Source organism: Salvelinus alpinus, chromosome 22 (assembly GCF_045679555.1).
Source record: "Salvelinus alpinus chromosome 22, SLU_Salpinus.1, whole genome shotgun sequence".
NCBI classification, from domain to species: Eukaryota; Metazoa; Chordata; class Actinopteri; order Salmoniformes; family Salmonidae; genus Salvelinus; species Salvelinus alpinus.
The window spans coordinates 19986329-20001290 of NC_092107.1; the positions used below are offsets into that span (position 1 = coordinate 19986329).

The window sequence follows — 14962 nt, forward strand, 5'->3', positions numbered from 1 at the left end:
CATATTCTTATCGGCAGACTCAGTAGCCTCGGTTTTTCTAATGACTGCCTTGCCTGGTTCACCAACTACTTTGCAGACAGAGTTCAGTGTGTCAAATCGGAGGGCATGTTGTCCGGTCCTCTGGCAGTCTCTATGGGGGTACCACAGGGTTCAATTCTCGGGCCGACTCTTTTCTCTGTATACATCAATGATGTTGCTCTTGCTGCGGGCGTTTCCCTGATCCACCTCTACGCAGACGACACCATTCTATATACTTCCGGCCCTTCCTTGGACACTGTGCTATCTAACCTCCAAACGAGCTTCAATGCCATACAACACTCCTTCCGTGGCCTCCAACTGCTCTTAAACGCTAGTAAAACCAAATGCATGCTTTTCAACCGTTCGCTGCCTGCACCCGCACGCCCGACTAGCATCACCACCCTGGACGGTTCCGACCTAGAATATGTGGACATCTATAAGTACCTAGGTGTCTGGCTAGACTGCAAACTCTCCTTCCAGACTCATATCAAACATCTCCAATCCAAAATCAAATCAAGAATCGGCTTTCTATTCCGCAACAAAGCCTCCTTCACTCACGCCGCCAAACTTACCCTAGTAAAACTGACTATCCTACCGATCCTCGACTTCGGCGATGTCATCTACAAAATAGCTTCCAATACTCTACTCAGCAAACTGGATGCAGTTTATCACAGTGCCATTCGTTTTGTTACTAAAGCACCTTATACGACCCACCACTGCGACCTGTATGCCCTAGTCGGCTGGCCCTCGCTACATGTTCGTCGTCAGACCCACTGGCTCCAGGTCATCTACAAGGCTATGCTAGGTAAAGTGCCGCCTTATCTCAGTTCACTGGTCACGATGGCTACACCCACCCGCAGCACGCGCTCCAGCAGGTGTATCTCACTGATCATCCCTAAAGCCAAAACCTCATTTGGACGCCTTTCCTTCCAGTTCTCTGCTGCCTGCGACTGGAACGAATTGCAAAAATCTCTGAAGTTGGAGACTTTTATCTCCCTCAACAACTTTAAAAATCTGCTATCCGAGCAGCTAACCGATCGCTGCAGCTGTACATAGTCCATCTGTAAACTACCCACCCAATTTACCTACCTCACCCCCCCATACTGCTTTTATTTATTTACTTTTCTGCTCTTTTGCACACCAGTATCTCTTCTTGCACATGATCATCTGATGATTTATCACTCCAGTGTTAATCTGCTAAATTGTAATTATTCGATTTATTGCCTACCTCATGCCTTTTGCACACATTGTATATAGATTCTCTTTTTTTTCTACCATGTTATTGACTTGTTTATTGTTTACTCCATGTGTAACTCTGTGTTGTCTGTTCACACTGCTATGCTTTATCTTGGCCAGGTCGCAGTTGCAAATGAGAACTTGTTCTCAACTAGCCTACCTGGTTAAATAAAGGTGAAATAAAAAAAAATAAAAAAAATATATAAATACCTTTGTCAGATAACACTGTTAAACAAAGAATGTATGCTATCGCTAGCAATCTACCAGGCTTATGCTCTCCAAATAGACGTTAGCCGTGAGGGCCGAAGTGCACATACATGCTATGCAGATACACGCTATACATGTCGGAGGATTCACAAGGACAACTCATGGTACTCTTCACAAGCTCATATCTGTGTGAAGCTGGATTCAGTACTCTCATCTGCATTAAAACCAAATATCGATCCAGGTTGGATGTGACAGCAGAGATGAGGTGTGCGATGTCGACCACGCCCCCTGACTTTAATGCAGGATTCAAAACAACTGGGAACGAGGTGGAATCATGACGTCAGTGATCTTCATGTCGGAAAGTCGGAGCTGTAGAAAGAAGCCCGACTTCCCGAGTTGGAATTCCGTGTTGGACGACATTCAAAGCGATGTTTCCCAGTCGGAGCTCATTTTTTTCCCCGAGGTCCCAGTTATTTTGAACACACTGAAGTCGGAAGTTGGAGATTTCCAAGTTCCCAGTTCCCAGTTGTTTTGAACGCGGCATAAGATGCCCCAACGCTACATGCATCAAGCACACCCATCTCATTAGTGTTGGTGAGATAAGAGACATTAGGTCAGACTAAATTGCAATTGACTGTCATAGTCCCACATTAAAAGTCTGTGATGGTGAGTTGAGAAGACAATCAGAAATACTGTTAGAATGTTTTTCAATTGACTGCCATAGCCCCAAATAAAAAAGTCAACATTGGCTGTTAATTAGGCTGTATCATTTTTTTTCACATGATTGGGTGACCAATAATTTTTAGATATCTAAATGGGGTCGTGGGCCATAAAAGTTTGGGAACCTCTGTCTTAGTATATATGAATATGTAGACATGATCCTGAAATATCATATGGATTGCATTTTTACAGTCGTGTCTATCTTCAACAAATGTGCTGGAATAAAATAATTTAACCAAAGATATTCTGCTTCCTTTGTGCGCAAAACATGATTGAAATGAATGAACCCACAAATAAGAGTCCTGCTCTTCCTACCATAGAGATGCTGATTACATAGCCTCCTGTAATGCATTTTGTCATCATTTCTCTTTATAATGGGCAATTCTACCTTCAGTGTCCTGCCAACCATATACAGTAAATAGGTCTAAAAGTGCACTCTTTTGCCTAAGATACCTCACTACAGAGATAATCAGATAAGATAATTAGGTCGGTGCTTACATCTGTCCTATTTTACACATGTAAAAGTGCATGTGTGAATTGGAAATGACATTTTTGCATATCCCACTCCCCCTGAGACCACAGGAGGTTGGTGGCACCTTAATGGGGAGGACGGGCTCGTGGTAACGTCTGAAGCGGAATCAGGGGAATGGTATCAAATAAATCAAACACATGGTTTCCATGTATTTGATAACATTCCATTTACTCTGTTCCATGCATTATTATGAGCTGTACTCCCCTCAGCAGCCTCCTGTGCCTTAGACACACTCGGAGAATGGGGTCAGAGCCAGGGACCAGCCATTATTTGATGGTGACCCCTGGATACACAATATAAAAACTCCACCCCTTTTGTTATCAACCAGCCAATCAAATCTTAGCTATTTTGCATTATTTCGAAAAGCCCTCCCTTAACAACATACTTCGTTTAACTTTTGTGTTTCTTTCATTATACAGTCACTAAAATGCTTGCAATTTTCATTGTAGGAAAACGTACATTCCTTATACTAAATAATACGGTTGCTTTTACCGCAACATTTTGTTACCGACACTGAAACACTTATGTACAATGTCAGGTATATATAGGCACTGCGAACTCTCATTCAAATGCCCGGATGAGCCTCGGTGGTCCGGGGTGCAGGCTTCAAACCTGTAGCTGCTTAGCGGCAGAGTGGTTCAATTCCACCTTTCGGGCGTAGTTTGAAAACGCTGAAGTTCGCAGATTTATATACTACGCAACAAAAAAACTATCTATCTGTGTTCTTGGAGATAACAAAAAAATATGTTGTTTTATTTCAACAGAGTCACGCTTTCTGGTACATTTGGGTATTGATGATGAGAAGTAGTTTAGCGGTTAGAGCGTTGTGTCAGTTACCGAAGGCCCGGTGGTTCGAATCTCCGCCAAGGTGAAAAATCTGACAATGTGCCCTTGAACAAGGCATTTAAGGCTAATTGCTTCTGTAAATCGCTCTGGATTACAGCGTCTGCTAAAATGATTATAGCGTAACTCAAAACTGTAAAAAAAATCTGGTGTAGTGAGGCGCAATTTATATGCATCCTTCAACGAACCAGACCGGAAGCACATAATGACTGCCAAGCCCGATAAACCAATCATCGCTGCGCCGTCTTTTTTCTTAACCAAGAAATGTCCTTGTTGGAGTAGGCGGCACCATCTTTGACGGAAATGTTTTATGTCCTTTTTTTGTAACGTGGAGAGATATGAACTGCATCTGAGGGTGTAATTTGACGTTTATCCAATTCAAAGGTAAGTTGCTGTTTGAACTGAGTAGAGACTAGTATTTGGCAACAATTTTGAAATTATACTATAAATAGCTTCATAGCTGTCCTATCCAGCTACTGTAGCTAGTTTAGTGTAACCGAACGTGCGGCATTGCTCGCTGTTGACTTCCAGACAACACAACCTCCAGACAACTCAGCAGCAACATCTAGCTCACGTTAGTGAGCTACACCGACTCTTCCATATTCATATTTAAAAAGCTATTTCACCTTACCTTGCTGTTGTCTAACAATGAGTTTAACAAAAGCACAATTAAATGTAAAGAGATTAAATTTAACAAAGGAGTAAAGGAATTGTAAATAAGACTATTCTTGGCCCAATTATATTTTTGTTTTCCCAGCTAGGCATGTGTCAATACCAACCCAGTGACCATGTCTCTCCACAAGTACCCCCCAAAGATCTGGGAAGCCCTTAAACTGAAGCAAGGGATCTACGCCCACCTCCCCAAACACTACCTCTGCTCTCTGGAGGAGACCACGCAGGCCACCCGGTCCACTGGAAGGCCCTGGGAGTCAAATACAGGGCCAACCCCAAAACAGGACACGAGGAGCTGGTCCAAGACGTCCCCATCCCCATCTACTACCCCCCTGAGTCCCAGGACGTCCTATGGGGAGGTGAAGGATGGATATCAGGCTTCAGATATGCCAACAATGACAAAGCGAGTACTATGAAGGGCATTAATGAATATCATGAGCATTTGTTTTGTTCCCTATATTCAGACACACTTGATTCTATATCTGAGCATGTATCCTAACATTGTCTATCTCCTCAGCTCTCCACCAGTCTGGAAAGAGTCTGGAAGCCACAGCTGTTCACCAGAGAGCTGTACAGTGAGATCCTCAATCACAAGCTCACCATCACCGTCACGGCTCGCACCCTAGACCTCATTGATGCCGCCTACGGCTTTGACTATTACATCCTGAGGGTGAGAGAGGAGTCTGCATGTTGTCATCTTTAGCTGTAGTGTGTGGATGTATGTAAATTGTCCAACGTGCCGTGTTTTGAGAAGATAGCACAGCGTGGGTTTCACCATCCAATGACTTGATTGATTCTCCTCCAGACACCAAAGGAGGACCTGAATGGACCTGAGGCGGGCTATGCTCCTGAGGCTGGCCTTTAAAGACACCCAGCTCTACCCAGAGGACCCTGTCAAGAGGGAGAGGATCTACACCAAGTACAAGGTGGGTTCGTTATGTTTTGGACCATGACGGTTTGAAATTCCAACACACTTTTGTCTTGAGCTTTCACCAAGTTGCTATAGGAGATGATGCAACAACCGTTCATAAAGTCAGTGAAAGTGCCGCACAAAGTTTATAGATGATGTAATGAGGTCTCCCTCATCTCTCTCCCTCTCATTCTGTCCTCGCCCCTCTTCCCTTGCCCCCAGCAGCAGTTTGAGATCCCTGCAGAGGAGGCTGAGTGTGGATGAGGCCGTGGAGGAACAGAGACAACTGGAGCACAAGGTAACCTCATCGTTTCAGTCACATGGAACATATGGTGTCCCTTAGTAATCACCCTGCCAGGGTAAAAATGCACCGGTGATATTGACTGATTTTAGATTGTATCTGCTCTGTCCCATACTCTCTCTAACTGGACTCTATTGTTTTGTGTCCCAGGAGCCGGAGCCTTTGTTTAAAGAGCTGTGTGGAGAACCTGGTGAAGGAGCTGGCCATCCAGAAACTCTCTTAACCACAGCTGGTGGAGAAAAAGTAAGGGCCATTTCTTCTAGGAGCACTGAGGTCACTTCCTGTTGATGGTGACACCTGGTGGTCACTTGGTCCCATTGAAAGACACTTATTTATTCAGGTTCTATTTTTCAGCAGCTGATTTGGGCTGATCCATCTGGGTTGTTACCTTGTAAATATTCCCTATTCAGTGCTATATCATTTGTCTAAGGAATAAAATATTCATTCAAATTCTTAAAGTTAGTGTTGTGGTTAGTTGTACGGTACTGGGCTCTTGATGCCTCGTCTAGACTGTCATACTCATGTTTATCCTCTAGATGGGAGTGGTTACCACATTTTCAGTATCATCATTTAAGAATGATAGAAGACAACCATGGGCCTCATTTATCAAAGGTGCGTGCACACAAAAAATACTCTAAACCTTGCGTGTACCAGTTTTTCCACAAAGGTTGGTATTTATCCATTTTGAAGTTTATGGGAAAGTGTGCGTATCGCACATACAGCTCAGACCGGAAAGACTCATTTCGTTTGAATGCATTCAGTTGTGCAACTGGCTAGGTATCCCATTTCCCCATGCGTATGCACAACATCTAGTGGTTGAACAATTGTATTGCAAGCAAATATTGTTCTTTTGAGGGTGTTTGATGCATGGGTATTATAGTAATGGTAGGCTAATAAAAACATTAATGTAGGCCTAATGATAAAATTGATGAATAAGGAGATCAGATAGCAGCAGGAATCCTAATATTTATTTTGCTTTTATTATATAGCCTAGGCCTAAATCATATTGCAGGACATGTCTCTCCTTTTCTGTCGTGACTGGTTTATTCCTGCTACACAACAAATAGGTTGTTCCACGAAAACAGTGCCTTTTGCGTGCGTCCCTTTGATATTTTAAGTGGAAATTGTGCACCAATATTTAATTTTATAAAAGTAATGCCCTTTTAGTAAAGACCACATGGAGAAGTCAATAAATCAGATTTTTATATGAAAAGACTTGCTAAAGTGACAGAATTCAGCATTTTGACATGCCAATCCCGAAAAGTCTCCCAAGTTTCTCCATCATTGTAAAAGCGTTACTTATTTTGTTTCTTTGACATTATTTTCTGAAGATTATCATTCAGTGACTCTTTTACGTCTCCCTCATTTTAAGGTCAAGCGTTAACTGAACACTTTTTTTTAATATGATGAAACAATTCCTTTTAAAGTATTTTTTCCAAAATAAATATCTAATAGTCAAATCATAGTGTAAAAGCAGGTGAGCTGGTTCTACTCTTTTTGGCCATTTTGTGCTGGAAAACTGAGCGGGGTGAGCATCCAACATTTTTGTGAAGCTTGCATTCAATTGCCACTCCCTGTTGCACACAAGCTTCCATTCCCCCTGTCACAAGGGAATTTATGGCTGATTTAAGAAGAAATCGTCAACCCTGTTACTTTATTTGGCACTTACTATAGTTATTTTTATATATAACCACTTGAAGTTGAACATATACTCTTTAAGACGATGTTAAAATGAGCTCAAATCAAGTTGGTTTTTAACCAAGTCACACTTCTCAAAAGGCACTGAATTGGTAGAACGACCCAAATATTAGGCTACCATTTATCCATCGCTCATTCAATAGCCAAGCATGCTCTGAAGTAAATAGATCGGTAGCCCTATTTAATATATTTGATGGTGTTGCTGTGCGATAGGAGCGCAACATCATAGCCTATATAATCTCAGAGCCTATACCAAGGCAGGAGATAGAAACACAATTATGTGTTGATAAACTAACAATTCATATACTGAACAAAAATATAACGCAACGTGTAAAGTGTTGGTCCCATGTTTTATGAGCTCAAATAAAAGATCCCAGAAATGTTTCATACGCCCAAGAAGCTTATTTGTGCTCACATTTATTTCCATCCCTGTTAGTGAGCATTTCTCCTTTGCCAAGATAATCCATCCACCTGACAGGTGTGACATATCAAGAAGATTATTAAACTGTATGATCATTGCACAGGTGCACCTTGTGCTGGGGGCAATAAAAAGGTGCAGTTTTGTCACACAACACAATGCCACAGATGTGTCTAATCGAGGGAGCTTGCAATTGACATTCTGACTGCAGGAATGTCCACCAGAGCTGTTGCCAGAGAATTTTATGTTAATTTCTCTACCATAAGCCGCCTCCAACGTCATTTTAAAGAATTTGGCAGTACGCCCAACCGTCCTCACAACTGCAGACCAAGAGTAACCACACCAGCCCAGGACCTCCACATCCGCCTTCTTCACCTGCGGGATCGTCTGAGACCAGCCACCAAGACCAAGTATTTCTGTCTAATAAAGACCTTTTGTGGGGGAAAACTAATTCTGATTGGCTGGGCTCCCCAGTGGGTGGACCTGGCTCCCAAGTGGGTGGGCCTATGCCCTACCAGGCCCACCATGGCTTTGCCCCTGCCCAGTCATATGAAATCCATTGATTAGGGCATAATATATTTATTTAAATTGACTGATTTTCTTATATGAACTGTAACTCAGTAAAATCGTTAATTGTTGCATGTTGCGTTTATATTTTTGTTCATTATATTTTGCATAGAAGTGTGGGCTGCGGCATTTACTTTTTAAATTGTTTGAATAGACAATCAATGTTGCAGAATATGCGGACAGTGTTTGGCACTCGCTATAGGCGGCATGCATTTGGTTTGAAAAAGTAACTTCAGAACATTAACATTCTGCCCACACCTTTCCAGAAATGTGATAAAATTGGCCCTTGTGCTTTCTTTTAGAGACTGTCAGTGACCAGTTCCAAAATCTCCAGCAAATGAGGGTGTTTTTGTTACCATAAAAGGTGAATGGACGGCATTTTCCAGACAGGGTTGTAACGCTGGTTCACGAGCACACAAATATATACTGAACAAAAATATAAACATGTAAAGTGTTGGTCCAATGTTTCACGAGCTGAAATAAAAGATCCCAGAAATGTTCCTAAGTATTCAAACCGGAGTCAAAACTTTGTAGAAGCACCTTTGAGTCGTCTTGGGTCCGTTTCAGCTTTGCACATCTGGATTTGGGGATTTTCTCCCATTCTTCCATATTTTCTCAAGCGCTGTTAAAGTAGATGGGGAGCAGAGGTGAGCAGAAATGTTCAAGTCTTTCTACAGATTTTCAATGGGATTCAAGTCTGGGCTTTGGCTGGGCCACTCAAGGACTGTCACATTCTTGTTCTGAAGCCATTCCAGATTTGCTTTGGCTGTGTGCTTGTGGTAATTGTCCTGTTGGAATGTAAATCGTCGCCCCAGTCTATGGTCATTTTCACACTGATGCAGGTTCACATCAAGGATTTGCCTGTATTTGGCCCGGTTCATTGTTCCCTCTATCCTTACCAGTCTCTCAGTTCCTGCTGCTGAAAAGCATCCCCATAGCATAATGTTACCACCACCATGCTTCACTGTAGGGATGGTGTTAGATGGGTGATTAGCTGTGCCTGGTTTTCTCCCGACATAGCACTTTGCATTCAGGCTGAATTAATAAAAATTTTGTCTCATCAAATCATAGAATCTTTTGCCTTATGTTCTGTCTTTCACGTGCCTTTTTGCAAACTCCAGGTATGCTGTCATGTGGTTTCGGTCTGGCCACTCTCCCATAAACCCCAGATTAGTGAAGTACTGTAGAGACTGTTGTCCTTCTGGCAGGTTTTCCCATCTCAGCCAAGGAACTATGTAGTTCTGTCACCTCCCCGATCAAGGTCCTTCTTGCCCAGGTTGCTCACTTTGGTCGGACGGCCAGCTCTAGGCAGAGTCTGGGTAGTTGCATATTTTTCACATTTCCCAATGACGGAGACCACTATGCTCTTGGATACTTTCAATACTCAAGAAATGTCGGAGATCTATGGATAGTTCCTTGGATTTCATGGTGTAGTTTCTGCTCTGACATGCACCACTATCAACTGTGGGACCTTATATAGAAAGGTGTGTTTCTTTCTAAATCATGTACAAACAATTGAATTGGCCACAGGTGGACTCCCAAGTTGTAATGACATCTCAAGGATGATCATAGGAATGCACCTGAGCTCAATTTGGAGTGTCATAGCAGAGGGTTGTGAATATTTATGTAAATTTGATATTTCATTTTAAATAAATTGGGGGGGGGAAAGTAACTTCATCATTATGGAGTATTGTTTGCAGATGGGTGATTTAAAAATTTTAAAAAATTAATCAATTTTGAATTCTGGCTGTAACACAACAAAATGTGGAATATGTCAAGGGGTATGAATACTTTCTGAAGGCACTGTATGTTGCATGCGACAGTTTGATCGATTCCAATAATAATTTGTTGCACACGCAAAGCCTAGAATCTCCACCTACGCCAGAATGTTGGACGAAATGTACACGCCGTTGATAAATGATGCCCCAGGCCGTTGATGAATGAGGCCCCAGGTCGTTGATAAATGAGGCCCCAGGCCGTTGATGAATGAGGCCCCAGGCCGTTGATGAATGAGGCCCCAGGCCGTTGATGAATGAGGCCCCAGGCCGTTGATAAATGAGGCCCCAGGCCGTTGATAAATGAGGCCCCAGGCCGTTGATAAATGAGGCCCCAGGGCGTTGATAAATGAGGCCCCAGGGCGTTGATAAATGAGGCCCCAGGCCGTTGATAAATGAGGCCCCAGGTCGTTGATAAATGAGGCCCCAGGTCATCATCGTGGTATTAGTCTCAACACAACAGGCAACAGCCTACAATAATTGAATCTTCAACAAATAAGCTTAGTTTTCTCATTACATTTTGAATATAACGCAGCTGTGTAATGTCCCACTCTCTGGTTGTACTTCTTGGAAGATGACAAGGACTATAAGGCAAGATGGAGTTCATCCACACACCCCTTAACTCACTTAAATGTAATGAAGACCACAGACACCCTTGTCTATGAATTCCCTTATATGGTACACAACTATATTATTGAAAAAGAAGTTGCTTGGCTCTTCAGTAAACAGTTTTTTTTTGTGGCTTTCGCTTTCGACTCCTTCAGTGTGCCTGCACATATCCTCTGTAACTGTTTCCATTACCAAATAGTGTGTGGTTAGGCGGGGACTCCCGTGGGTGTTGTAACCTAGCAACAGAGTAGGACTTCTCAACAATTACCTGTCTAAAGGTTCATCCTCACCTTATAAGGATAGGTGATGTTGTATGCCAAAGACTGGAATTACCCTCACTCTAAATCTAAAAGGCCCATAACTTTTTTTAAACCTGTCTTTATGCCATTACACAGGCAGAGTCTTCGATGACGATTGCACAGTATACAAACTAAGCATTAAACAGTGAAATATACTATGTGTGGATCATCGTTCAGGGAAGATGCCTCATTTGCTGTGTGATCAGTGCCTTCAATTATTTCATTTGATTGTAAAGATAGTGAATGGAATGACAGTGTAGTATACTATAGATTTGAATATGGACATGTGACAGGATCTGATCATTGTGACTTGAGACTTAGCTTCTAAAAAACGTTGAATTTGACAAGATGTGGTAATTGCTTTGTTCCATCCCCTCGTGATTGTATGGGTATGTATTTACATTATGTCATTGACTGACAAGTGGATCGGCGGGGGAGGTTTATTTACTTGGTGAACCTATTCTGGATTGAAATCAAACAGTCATCAGGAGATGACATACACTGAGTATACAAAACGTTAAGGACACCTGCTCTTTCCATGACATAGACTGACCAGGTGAATCCAGGTGAAAGCTATGATCCCTTATGGATGTTACTTGTTAAATCTACTTCAGTCAGTGTAGATGAAGGGGAGGAGACGGGTTAAAGAATGATTTTTAAGCCTTGAGACAATTGAGACATGGATTGTGTATGTGTGCCATTCAGAGGGTGAATGAGCAAGACAAAATATTTAAGTGACTTTGGTAGTAGTTGCCACGCGCACTGGTTTGAGTCAAGAACTGCAACACGGCTGGGTTTTTCACGTTCAACAGTTTCCTGTGTGTGTCAAGAAAGGTCCACCACCCAAAGGACATCCAGCCAACTTAACACAACTGTGGGAAGCATTGGAGTGAACACGGGCCAGCATCGCTATGCCTCCCATAATATTCAATATTAGGAAGGTGTTCCTAATGTTTTGTATTCACACTTTCCCCTTTTGCAGGTATTCCCAAACTGCGGTATATATATTCCCCCAGGGGTACGCGCAATGCCGTCGGGTGTACGCCAAATAATAATGTGATTCACATAAAAAAAATATTCAAAAAAACAATTTATATATTCCAACGGGGCTATACATTTGGGTGAGTTTTTTCTCTCTCGACTGAGTAGCCTCGTTTCACTGCCAAAAATAAAATGAAACCTTCAGTGAAAGGTTCAGCGAAATAACAACACAAGGTGAAATACAGGTAGTCTCCTCAAATAATTAACATCCAATCGCATTAACCATTACTCTCTCGCGGGAATTCCACTAATGGTAGCCAAACGTAGCTGCTGCTCATGTTGGTATCTGTACTGATGGCGCAAAAGCCATGACAGGGAGACATAGTGGAGTGGTAACGCACGTGCAAGCAGTTGCTCTCGACGCCACTTGGGTACACTGCAGCATCCACCGAGAGGCTCTTGCTGCCAAGGGAATGCCTGACAGCTTGAAATACGTTTTGGACATTACAGTGAAAATGGTTAACTTTCTTAAAGCGAGGCCCCTGAACTCTTGTGTATTTTCTGCACTATGCAATGATATGGGCAGCGACCATGTAACGCTTTTACAACATACAGAAGTGCGCTGGTTATCAAAGGGCAAAGTAATGACACGTTTTTTTTACATTTTCACTTGTCTGACCGCTTGCATGATGACGAGTTTCTCACACGACTGGCCTATCTGGGTAATGTTTTTTCTTGCCTGAATGATCTGAATCTAGAATTACAGGGACTCTCTGCAACTATATTCAATGTGCGGGACAAAATTGAGGCTATGATTAAGAAGTTGGAGCCCCTCTCTGTCTGCATTAACAAGGACAGCACGCAGGTCTTTCCATCATTGTATGATTATTTTGTGTGCAAATGAACTCAAGCTTACAGACAATGTCAAACATGATATAGCGAAGCACCTGAGTGAGTTGGGTGCGCAATTACGGAGGTACTTTCCTCAAACGGATGACACAAACAACTGGATTCGTTATCCCTTTCATGCCCTGCCTCCAGTCCACTTAACGATATCTGAACAAGAGAGCCTCATCGAAATTGCAACAAGCGGTTGTGTGAAAGTTTAATTTAATCATAAGCCACTGCCAGATTTCTGGATTGGGCTGCGCTCAGAGTATCCTGCCTTGGCAAATCGCACTGTTAAGACACTGATGCCCTTTGCAACCACATACCTATGTGAGAGTGGATTCTCAGCCCTCACTAGCATGAAAACTAAATACAGGCACAGACTGTGTGTGGAAAATGATTTAAGACTGAGACTCTCTCCAATACAACCCAACATTGCAGAGTTATGTGCATCCTTTCAAGCACACCCTTCTCATTAACCTGCAGTGATTTATTCACAATTTCGATTAACAACTAAGGTTTTATATGTAAGCTGGCTAAATAAAGAGCAAAATTATTGATTATTATATTATTATTATTTGTGCCCTGGTCCTATAAGATCTCTTTGTCACTTCCCACGAGCCGGGTTGTGACAAAAACTCACACTCATTCTTATGTTTAATAAATGTATCGTATAGTGTGTGTGTGTGGCAGGCTTAGAATGATGGCAAAAAACAACATTTGAGAGTGCGCTGACCCTGGTGCTAGAGGGGGTACGCAGCTGGAGGTTGAATGTTTGAAGGGGTACGGGACTATAAAAAGTTTGGGGAACCACTGCCCTATTGTAACCATTGTGGTTCAGGAGGTGACAACACTATCAGCTAAATTCAGATAGCATCTCGTTTGCTAATTGTTTCCACACTAAGATCAGCCAGTCAGCCTACAAGGCCAGGATTCCCTTGAATCCCCCAGAGAAACAGCTATGAAGGCCATCTCTAAACCACAACATCCTCTGCACACAAAGTACACATCACACTGGTACATATTTTCACCGTAGGCTGCATTTAGACAAGCAGCCCAATTCTGATATTTTTCCACTAATTGGTCTTTTGATCAATCAGATCAGTTATTTTGCAAATAATTGGGCAAAAGATCAGAATTGGGCTGCCTGTGTAGATGCAGGCTTTGTGACTGCTTGTGTTAATGTCGCACATGATAAATTACAGCTGAGTCCCACTGTGTATAGGGCCATCAACATTCAAGGCTCCCAAACTAGGGCTGGGTAGGTTACTTTGTAAATATAATCTGTTCCAGTTACATGTCCAAAATTGTAATCCGTTACTTTTTGATTACCTGAACTCAGTAACGTAATGTTATTCATTTTAGATTACTTTCCCCTTAAGAGGCATTAGAAGACAAAAAAAGATCCATCAAATGCATTTATTGTGTCATCATAGTGGTCTCTGACTTGTGGTCAGACTTACTCAGGTGGAACAAACTTGCGCTTTTTTTCCCCAATGCTGAATTGAATGTCATTGAGAAAAAAGAAAGGTGTCAATGTATTTTTCCCGTAAATATCCTTAGGGAACCACTAGGAAGCAGTAGCGAGTCTGCTTAAATGGAGAGCTAGGAAAACTGCCTAGTCATACTGTACCATTACCAGGCCTCATCCTGGCTCATCCTTATATAGCGAACTTCACTCCTGTATTTCTGTTATATGGTAATTAAGTTGTATCCTTTATCATGATTGAAATGATTTAATCATTCCACATTTAGGACAATCTGGTTTTAATTCATTCTAAAGTGCCTTCGGAAAGTATTCAGACCCCTTGACTTTTCCCCAATTTTTTTACCTTACAGCCTTGATTTATAATTGATTACATAAAAACAAATCCTCAGCAATCTACACACAATAGTCCATAATGACAAAGCGAAACAGATTTTTTTTGCAAATTTATAAAAATATAAAAAACCTTGTTTACATAAGTATTCAGATGCTTTGCTATGACACTCGAAAATGAGCTCAGGTACAGCCTGTTTCCATTGCTCATCCTTGATATGTTTCTACAACTTGATTGGAGTCCACCTGTGGTAAATTCAATTGATTGGACATGATTTGAAAGGCACACACCTGTCTATATAAGGTTCCACAGTTGACAGTCCATGTCAGAGCAAAAGCCAAGCCATGAGGTCGAAGGAATTGTCCGTAGAGTTCCGAGACAGGATTGTGTCGAGGCACAGATCTGGGGAAGGGTACCAAAAAATGTCTGCAGCCTTGAAGGTCCCCAAGAACACAGTGGCCTCCATCA

General features: G+C 42.2%; 1 non-coding gene and 1 pseudogene across 1 annotated transcript; both read left to right on the forward strand.

Moving 5' to 3' along the window:
• Positions 1-3284: 3284 nt before the first annotated feature.
• Positions 3285-3371, forward strand: trnastop-uca (transfer RNA opal suppressor (anticodon UCA)). The gene has a single exon. It is a non-coding gene; the product is annotated as a tRNA-Sec (tRNA).
• Positions 3372-3801: 430 nt separating this feature from the next.
• On the forward strand, positions 3802-5897 carry LOC139549204 (large ribosomal subunit protein bL28m-like; annotated as a pseudogene).
• Positions 5898-14962: the final 9065 nt, after the last annotated feature.